General features: G+C 36.2%; 1 pseudogene; it reads left to right on the plus strand.

The window, feature by feature from the left end:
• Positions 1 to 382: 382 nt before the first annotated feature.
• Positions 383 to 501, plus strand: LOC120581129 (uncharacterized; annotated as a pseudogene).
• The last annotated feature ends 10,305 nt before the right edge of the window (positions 502 to 10,806 follow it).

Here is a 10,806-nt window from a genome sequence, read left to right on the forward strand (position 1 = left end):
ACATTACTCTCCTGGGGCAACTTCTTCTGTATCACTGGCTTTTTTTTTTTCTGGCTTTATTGAACTATAATAGACAATTAGTTGCTTGTATTTACATTGTATAATTCAATACATTTTTTAAACATTATAGTTGGCATACAATAATAATATATTAGTTTCAGTTGTGCAGAATAGTGATTAGAGATCTCTATAACTCACAAATTGACCAGCCCACTAAATCTAGTACCCCACTTCCCCTTACATATTTATTACATTAACTATTTTCCTTGTGCTACACTTTATATCTCCATGCCTATTTTGTAACTATCCATTTGTACTTTTTAATCTCTTTGCCCTTTTTCACTATCCCCCCAATCTCCCTCCCATCTAATAACCCTCAAAAGTCTACAGCCATGCCACCCTGAACAAGCCCGAAAACATCTGATCTCGGAAGCTAAGCAGGGTCGGGCCTGGTTAGTACTTGGATGGAAGACCACCTAGGAAGACCAGGTGCTGTAGGCATAAAAAATAAAAAAATAAGGGATTTTAAACTGATGAGGTCCTTGTAATCTGTGAGGTCAACCAAGGGTTGCCTCACCTAAAAATAATAATAATAATAATAACCCTCAAAATATTCTCTGTATCTATGAGTTTGTTTCTGTTGTTGTTGTATATGTTGTTCTTTAGATTCCACATGTACATGAAAAGGTGATATTTGTCTTTCTCTTTCTCATTGACTTCATTCAGCGCAGTAGCCTCTAGGTCCATCAAGGCAATATTTTTTTCCATCCCCTTCCTTTCATTCTGTCTGTGTCTTTTAATCTGAAATGAGTCTCTTGTAGGCAGCATATGTAGAGGGTCTTGTTTTCTTATCCATTCAGCAACCCTATCTTTCGGTTGGAGCGCCTAATTCTTTTCCATTTGAGTACTTGTTAATAGGAATGTAGTTATTATCATTCTTTATTCCTGTTTTTGATACATGTTTTTTCTTCTTGAAGTCCCTCTAATATTTCCTGTAATACTGGCTTGGTGATGATAAATTCTCTTAACTTATTTTTGTCTAGGAAGCTCTTTATCTGTCCTGCGGCTCTAAATGATAGCTTTGCTGGATAAAGAATTCTTAGTTGTAGATCCTGAGTTTTCATCACATTGAATATTTTGTGCCAAGCCCTTCTGTCCTGCATAGTTTCTTTTGAGAAATCAGCTGCCAGTCTTATGGGTGCTCCCTTGTAGGTAACTAACTGTTTTTCTCTTGGTGCTTTTAAGAGTCCTTCTTTGTATTTAACCTTTGGCATTTTAATTATGATGTGTCTTGGTGTGGGCCTCTTTGGGTTCATCTTTTTTTTTTTCTTTTTTTTGGACTCTCTGAACTTCCTGGGGTTGTATGTCTATTTCCTTTGCCAGGTGAGAGAAGTTTTCCATCGTTATTTCTTCAAATAGCTCTTCAACTTCTCATTTTCCTTCAGGTACCCCTACGACATGGATATTTTTACATTTAATTGTGTCCCATAGAGTTCTTAAATTATTATTATAGTCTTGGCTTCTTTTTTCTTGCCATTATGATCGAGTGTCCTTGGCTTCCCCATGCTCTATATCGGTGGTTTGATCCTCCAATTCTTTATCCACTCTGTTGATTCCCTCTCGTATACTCTTCATCTCAGATAATGTGTTCTTCATCTCTGACTGGTTCCCTTTTATAATTTCCATTTCCATTTTTATGTTTTTTTTAATCTCTTTTAAAGTTCTCACCAAATTCATCTACACTTCTCTTAAGTTCTTTGAACATCTTTATAACCAGCGTTTTGAATTCCACATCTGTTAGATTACTTGACTCTATTATTCCTAGATCTCTGTTCTGTTTTCTCATATGGTTTCTGTTTCTTTGTCTTCCCAATTTGGCTGCCTTTCTGTGTCAATTTCTATGTACTAAGCAAAGCTCCTAAATCTCCTGGTCTTATTAGTGTGGCTTTGTGTAGTAGGTGTCCAATGGCATAGTCCTGAGAGGAGTTCAGCTGGAGGCCAAATTTAGCCCCAGCCTGTGCCCTTCTGGAGCCACTTGTTAAGATTCAGCAAGCAATCCACAGATGTTGTGCTTATAGTTGCCTCAAGAGGCCACACCAGAAACTGAGATAGATGCTTCAAGTGTGAGGCTTGAAGTTGGCTCAGTAAGGAGCACCGGACTCCCCAAGGACATGGATGTGGCTTGGGTGAGGTCATGAGCTGGGGCAAGCAGAGTTTCAGGGAATCTTCTGGACAGAGGGACCTCTGTTATCCAGTTCAGTGACAACTCAGCTATGGTGGAGCTGAGTCTGCACACTGGGAGAGGGGAGGGCTCAACAGAGGAACAATGGATACCGCCGACACTTCTGCCTGGAGAAAGCCTTGCCTCTGCCCCTCATTTTGACAACTCAGTGTTCCCCTATAAGTCCCAGTGCCCCCTGTGCAGCCTACCCACCACTGGTGCTTGGAGTGAACAGGTCTGTCACCACAAAAGTCCGCTTTTGGACACGGTCCCTTTAAGAGGCGTCTGTAGCTGACGGCTATCACTGCCATATCCTCTGTCCCACTCAGGCATTCGGGACTGGATAGCCTCACGTCTTTGCCCCCTCCTACCTTCTACCATTGCAGGGTGATATCTTATTTCTCTCCCTAGTTGTAGTGCTTCTGTTCATCTAGAACTCAGGTGACTCTGCTTGCTGTTTGCTCCGTGTTTCTGTCATAGCTTTTATGTGGTCTCAAGAGAACAAAGCCTCTATCATCTATGCCATTTCCCCCTCACTTTGTACCACTACCTTTGAATAAAGTCTAAACTCCTTGGCACAGAACCTAAGACCATGTAGGATCTGGCCTCTGACAATCATCCCATGACTAGTCCCCAAGCTCTCATGTCTGCACATGTACCATATATGCTTTGGTTATCCTGATCTACTTGAATATCTGGACCATCTTTCTTGCTTTCTTGGTTTTTCGTGTGCTAGTCCCTTCCCTTGACATTTTGTCACTCCTAGCTGTCTAGCAAATTCATTTTCATTCTTCAACATCCAGTGCAATTATTTCTTTCTGCCCAAAGCTCTTTTGAATCACTCTAGCAGAGTTGACACCTTCGTCCTCTGTGCCCTCAATCTCTTTAATCATGTCTCTTTAGGTGCTTATTGCAGCATGTGGCAGTCATTTCTTTTTCATGTCTGTCTCACAGATTAAACTGAGCTTTTCCTGGGCAGGAACAGTGTGTCTTATTTGGTGTTATGCCCTCTGTGCCTGTCTCAAGGCTTGACATAAGTTAAGTTTTAGATCAGTGCTAATTGTGTTGACTTAAATTCAGGACTGGCATTGGCTATTGGTGACAGACTCAAAGTGTCACCAGATTGCCTGCCTGCAAAGATGAGGTTAGATGGGTACTTGCAACAGTTGTGTGTTTGTGCCCACCTGGGACTTAAGACAGCTATAAACAGGAAAGTCCAGGCCTTTCACTGCTGTAGGTCGCACCAGATCATGGCATATGAGTCCATCTGTGCCTGGTGTGGCCCCTTGGAGAGATTGTTGGCAGCTCCTGTCCCTTGAGGTCACGATGGGGGAAGAGAAAATACTGATTGCTCAAATGTGGAAGGAAATTATTTTCTTTTTTCCCCCTTGAGGTAATTAGTTAAGTACTTCAAAGAGAATTTCCACTTTCTGCAATGATTTATATTAGAGCTTAAAAAGAAAATATAAAAGCAGCAGATTTGCTATATAAACTTAAGTAATTAGCAGTCTAACCAGTATTTTTAAGATTAGTATTTTTTTGTTATATGATTATCAACTTCCTATTCTGCTGAAGCTATTATGTATGTGAATCCTGGTGAAGCCTGGTGACTTGGGCATCGTTATAAGCCTGAGAGCATGGTGTCTACTGGTGAGGAAAGGTAATATCATTTTTAAAACTTTTTATGTCAGTCCTTTTGCAACCTTATCCCAGGAGCATTCCTTTCCTTTCTATCAACTTCTTTCACTGACAAGCATTCTCTTGAAAAGGTGTTATTTCTAAAATAGATCATAGCTAAGTAGAAAGCCCTTACTACACTTTTCTGAGGATGTGATTCTAGAGATTTGTCTTGCTCTGTTTCCTGAAAAGAGATATGGACTTTTATCTTTCTGTCAGTACCATGTGGCCGCATGGTCTATTTCCCAGGACCTCTGATTTTGCTTTATATTGGCCCATTTGAAATTATGTTCTGGAAGAATGTGAGCAGATGACTTGAGCAGATCACCTGTGGTTGTCACATCCCACTTGAGAAAGGTTTTGGCCTGAGTACAGTGGCCCTTTGTTTTCATACATATAGTTTCTCTGTAGTCTCTGTTTCTCTTTCTTTCTCTCCTTTGATATTTAGAAAGATTTTAGGGTTTTTTTTTGGTCCTAATGGTTATATTTATAGTCATACCTTTATATAATACCCAGACTACTAAATACCTCCCTTTTTTGGTATTGTGTTTTGGGGTCCCTGTCAAGATCAATATTTCACATAGCTTGTAACTCTTCTTCATCTCTTCTTGTCCCTCCAGCATCTGACTAAAAAAGTTGTTTTACTCCTAGTTTATACTGAAAAGGCAATCAGCGAGTTTATCCTTCTTTATGTGGTCCCCTCGCTTCTCTCATTTTTGATAGTTGTACATCGTCAAGCATATTACCATTATTTACTGTCTTGGCAGCCTTATCCCCATCACTTAGTCCTAGTTCTATAGTTAAATATACTTAGTATCCATCACCTGTCCTTGTTGACACTCTCTAGTCATTTCTTAGTTGTTTGAATATATGGTCATATATTTATGATACATGTAAACATTTATTTATTTTCCAACAATCACAAAGATTTAAAGAAAAGTTAGAGTACTCCACAAATATTTTTTTCCCTCCAAATCGTTTGAGAATAAATTGTTTATCTGATGCCTTGTCATCCTGGAATATTTTGGTGTGTATTCCCTACAAAGATATTCACCTACATAATCTCAATATTATTAGAAAAATTGCATCAATATATTACGACCATCTAATCCTCAAACACAACTCATTCTACCAGTTGTTCTGATAGTGTCTTTTGTATGTTATCCAGCCTAGGACCAGCCAGGATTATGCACTGGATTTTGTAGTTATGTTTTTTTAACTCCTTCTGTCTGGAACAGTTCTTCAGTCTTCCTTTGACTTCTAATACCTTGATACTTTAGAAGATTACAGACCTGTTAATTTATAGACTGTTCCTTAAGTTGGATTTGTCTGATGCCATCTCATGGTTAGACACAGGTTATACATTTTGAGGAAGAATATTATAAAAGTGATGCTATGGTCTTCTCAATCAGGTGTCACACAATTTTGATTTGTGCCATTACTGATATGTTCACTATGGTCACTTGATTTAGGTGATATTTGCCAGGCTTCTTTTCTGTAAAGTTATACTTTCATTTGGAAATATTAACTCACTGTTTTCTTATGCTTTGTAGTCATATTTTTCTGGTGAATATTTGTTTTCTGAATACTATATGTTATTTGGATCATTTTTCTCTCTTTTCGATATTTTGAATGCGGGATTGACCTTAATCTTTTTTTGCTGCTGAAATTGTATTTTTAGAAGGAGGTTCATGTGCAGAGGATGTGGATGAGCCGGAATGTCTTTGTCTCTTTTCTATTTTTTATTTTATTTTATTTTTATTTATTTATTTAATTGAAGAAATGATTTAAATTTTTTATTCTTTTTTTTCCTCCCTTTTTCCCCTCCCCCTTTTTTTCCCCTTCCCTTCTCCCTTTGGTAACCACTAGTCCATTGTTTCTCTTTTTTCTGATTTTAACACAAAGTATTTAGAAATATGGTTCTTGAGCACTTATCCGTTCAGGGCTTTCTAATTATGTACCTCCTCTTGTCCCTTCTCCAACTAGTGTCTGAACATCTTCTCTCTTTTATGCCCAGATATTCTGCTCCGATCGACTGGGGCTCTCAGCCATTTCTCTTTAACATGGGGCTCTACCTTACTGGCAGGGAGCCCCACTGGGTATTCCTGAGAGTCCTCATGGTCAGCTATCTCAGCACCTTTCAAGCTTCCTTCAATGGCCTTGCTCTCACCAGTGAAGTCTCCTCCCAGTTTCACCTATTGTGCCAAGATCTGCAGCTGAGTGGGAGCCCCTTCTTTGGGGCTGACAACTTGTTGATAATCTCAGTTCCTCCATTACTCGGAACCTTAATTTTTCCCTTGCTTCTGGCCTGCTGTCACTCCCTAGTGGGTCTTACTACTCTTGGTGGTTTGGTTCCACTCACTTGTATTACAAGGTTATTGGGGATTCTTTGTGACCTCATTTTGTTGACATCATCCATGGGCTTTTTGTCTTTTGCTATCCTACCTGATCTCTGTCTTACGAGGAGATTTGAGGAAATTTGAAAACCATGCTGTCATCACTTCCATCTTCTCTCTTTCTTCCTTTTGTCCATTGTCAAAGCCCGAACCCTATCAATGCATCTCTGTGAACTTTTTGATTAAAAAGAAACCTCTAAAGACCCATTCTATATAGAAATGCCTCATTTATTCTATAGGCATAGATTCTTGGCTCTTATTCGTGTTGGAGAGCAAAAAGTCAGATAAGGGAGCAGTGAGCTCTCAGCTTTCTTATGAAGAAAGGCAAAAAGCAAATAGGATTTTCATAAATGATAAAAACTGCACATTAATTTTTTGTGTATTTTGTTTTGTTTAGGGGTAATCATGTTACACTGATTTACTGCTAAAAAGCCCAATTCAGTGCCACATACCCATATTTAAAGTAAAAGGAACGTCTTGCTTCTTCTTTATGTTTTTGTCCTCCCCTCCCTCACACATTGTCTATTTTATTTGTTTTCCTTTATTAATTAACTGTGATACTTCTAGTAGCATCATGATCTAGACTTTTCAGATACATCTATTATTCTGGGCTTAAGTTCAGAACCTGTTTTAAGGTTAATAGTGGTCATAATTTTGCAATTTGAGTGGGACCATTTATTCATAGAGCCTATTTCAAAACCCTTAGTTTACTTGTCAACTGCCATTTTTTGGCTATAGCAGTAAACAGTTTTGTTCTCAGACATCTTTAAGAAATTGTTAATATCTTGCAAAGTATGATATAATACTTGTATTATTTACTCTAAATTATAACTTCTTCTTCGAAAGTACAAATTTGATCTCCAAAATACTTTATCATATGCATTGTGTTATATAACTCACTTGATATATCTCAATTATGTGGGTGGAAAAAAGTAAATCAGAAGAAATGAGGCTAAATGAAGTAAAAGAACCAGAGGGGGAAAAAAACATTAGTCAAATCTATTATATCAAGTAGAATTTATACCAGAAGTGTAAGGTTGGTTTACCATTTGACGACCAATCAATGTACTTCATCATATTGACAGACAAAAGGAGAAAAACTATTTAATCATTTCAATATACACCAAAAGCATTTGGTAAATTTGTAAACCAATTTAAGATGAAAACTTTCAGCAAAGTAGGACTAGAAAGTAAGTTAAAAAATCTTATAAAGGGAAGCTAACATTATACTTAATGGTAAAATATTGAGAAATTTTCTCCAAAGATTGAAAAAAACACAAAGTTATCTATTCTCACAACATGTTCAGCAATGAACTGGAGGTCCTAGGTAGAGTTAAAGACAAAAAAAAAAAAAGACAAGAAAAATAAATAAATAACATTTATTTATTAATAATAAAAGAAGAATTAAAATTGTCTTTATTCACAGATGACATAATTGTTCATGTAGAAAACCCTAAAGAATCCAATGAAAATTTACTAGAACCAATAAATGAATTTAAGAACATTATAAGGTCAAGGTCAATATAAAAAATCAATTATGTTTCTGTGATTTGTACTGTCTGCAGAGCAGTGGAGGCAAAGCCAGACTTCAGCATATGTAAGAGAGAATTAGTGGTTCTGATTCCTGTGAAGACGGAGTAAGCACATTCCACCTTGTTCTCCCATTGAAGGCAAATAAAAACTTTGGGAAGAATGTATGAAGCAGATATCTGAGGACTCTGAAAAGTAAATAATAGCAGGCAGATTGGGGAAGGAAACCAGACGATGAAGTACAACTCATCTGGTGTGTGTGTGTGTGTGTGTGTGGTGTGTGTGTGTGTGTGTGTGTACTTTACTCCTATCTCCTAGCCCAGACCTATAGAAAGCCTGATTTCTGAAACTGCACACTGGACACAGAAACAAATACCTGAAAGAGAAACTCTTTCTTTCTGGTCTAAGAAGCAGAAGTAATGGCTAAAAATTTCTCAAATTTGATAAAAGACATAAACTTATACATTCAAGCTTAGTAAACCCCAAACAGGATAAACTTAAAGAAATCTACACCTGGACATGTCATAATCAAACTGAGGAAAACAAAAGAGAGAGAAAAATCCTAAAAGCATCTAGAGAAAAATAATCATATGCAGGGGAACCATGGGTTTCTCATCAGCTACCATGGAGGCCAGAAGGCAGTAGAAACATTTGAAAAGTCCTTAAAGAAAAGAACTGTCAACCCAGAATTTTATATCCAGAGAAAATGCTCTTCATAAATAAAGATAAAATAAAAATATTCTTAGATTAAAATACCTAAGAGAATTTGCTGCTAGTAGTCTTGCTCTAAAGAAATGTTAGAAGAAATTCTTAGGCAGAGGGAAATGATGCCAGAGGGAAACTTGGAACTTTAGGAATAAGAAAGAACAGCATAGATGGAAAATAACTGGACAATTATAGTAGATTATTTCTTTCCCTTTAACTTCTTAAATATACATATGATAGCTGAAAGCAAAAATTATGACATTATCTAGTGGGCTTTTCATTATATATAGATACAACACATATGACAGATATAGCAAAAATGAAATAAAGAGCTCCAGTAAAGATAACTACATAGGTAACTATAAATGACAGCATAAATGTAATTTTTATTTGTAACTCTTTTTTCCCTTCCTATCTGACTTAAGAGACAACTGCATAAAACAATAATTATAATCTGTGTTGATGAGCATGCATTGTATAAAGATGTAATTTTAATGCCAAGAACAGCACAAAGGAGAGGAGGTATGCAGCTATATAGGAGAAAAGCTTTGAATATTATTGAAATTAAGTTGGTATTAATCTAAACTAGATTGTTATGGATTAAGATATTAATTGTAATCCATAGGGACAACTATAAAGAAAATAATTTAAAAAATATAGATAGTAAAAGAAATGGCAGAGAATTAAAATGGTACAATAGGAAATATTTATTTAACATAAAAGAAGGCAGGAATAGAAGAACAAAAAAGACATTAGACAATAGAAGACAGCTAAATGGCAAATGTATATCTTGCCTTCTCAGTAATTATATTAAATACAAATGGATTAAATACTTGAAATGGTAAACTATTATTTTTAAGTAGACTTTTTCACTTTAGGTGAAAATTTAAGCAAGATTACAAAAAAACAAAACACAAAACAACCACTATACAAAGAGATATCATATTAAAAACCCACTAGATAAAATGAAACACTAGAAATGTTCACATAAACCAGAGACAGTAGGAAAGAGGAAGCAGAGAAAATGAAAATGGGAAAAATAGAAAACAAATAACAAAATTATAGACCTAAATTGAAACATATCAATTATATTAAATGTAACTGATCTGCGCACACTAACTGAAAGTTGGAGATTGTCAAAATGGACTAAAAAACAGGAACCACCTAGTGCTGTCTATAAGAAGTCACTCTAAATACATTATATAAGTAAGTTAAGAATAAAATACTAGAAAAAGAGATACTGTATAAATACTAACCAAAAGAAAACTAGAGTGGCTATATTAATATCAAAATATTAATTTTGATTAATATTTTGAGGAAGGAAAATTACTAGGGATAAAGAGGGACATTACATAATGAAAAAAGGGTCAATCCACCTTGAAAACATAACCATTTTAAATGTTATGCACCTAGCAACAGAGCTTTGAAACACATGAAGCAAAAATCTGATATAACTTAAAAGAGAAGTCCATAATCATAGTTGTAAACGTCAACACTTTTCTCTCAGTAATTTATATAACGAGTAGACAGAAACTCAAGGATATAGAAGAATGATCAACACCATCAACCAGCTGGGTCTGATTGACATATATAGAACACTCCATCTACCAACAACAAAATATGCATTTTTTTCAAGTACACATGGAACAATCATCGAGATATACCACACCTTGTGTCATAAAACAAATCTTAACAAATTTAAAAGAAATTAAAACCAGATGAAGTGCATTCTCTGTCTAAGGTAGGATTTAATAGGAAATGGGAAGAGAGAAATTGTAGTCTGTGATTAGGGACAAATTGTATTGGTTTTCTAATGCTGCATAACAATATTACCACTTAATGGCTTAAAAAACATATATTATCTCAGGTTTCTATAGGCCAGGAGTTCAGACATAGTTCAGCTGAGCCCTCTGCTTAGGTCTCATAAGCTTGCAGTTAAGGTATTAGCCAGGACTGGGTTGTCATCTGGAGGTTAAATTGGGGATGGATCCATTTCCCACTCATGTGATTATTGGCAATATTTAGTTATTGGGGTTGTAGGACTGAGCATTTCAGTTTTTTCTGGCTGTTGGCTTGAGGTGTCCTCAGCTCATAGAGGCTACCTGTAGTTCCTTGCCACTTAGAATTCTCCAACATGGCCATTTGTTTCCTCATATCCATCAAAGGAGAGAGTTTCCAGAGTAAGACTGAATCTTATATAGTGTAACATGGTAATGAGAGTAACATCTCATTACATTTGTTATATTATATATTGGTTAAAAGCAAGTCACTAGTCCT

This window comes from Pteropus medius, unplaced genomic scaffold (assembly GCF_902729225.1).
Source record: "Pteropus medius unplaced genomic scaffold, Ma_sr-lr_union100, whole genome shotgun sequence".
In the NCBI taxonomy this organism is placed as follows: Eukaryota; Metazoa; Chordata; class Mammalia; order Chiroptera; family Pteropodidae; genus Pteropus; species Pteropus medius.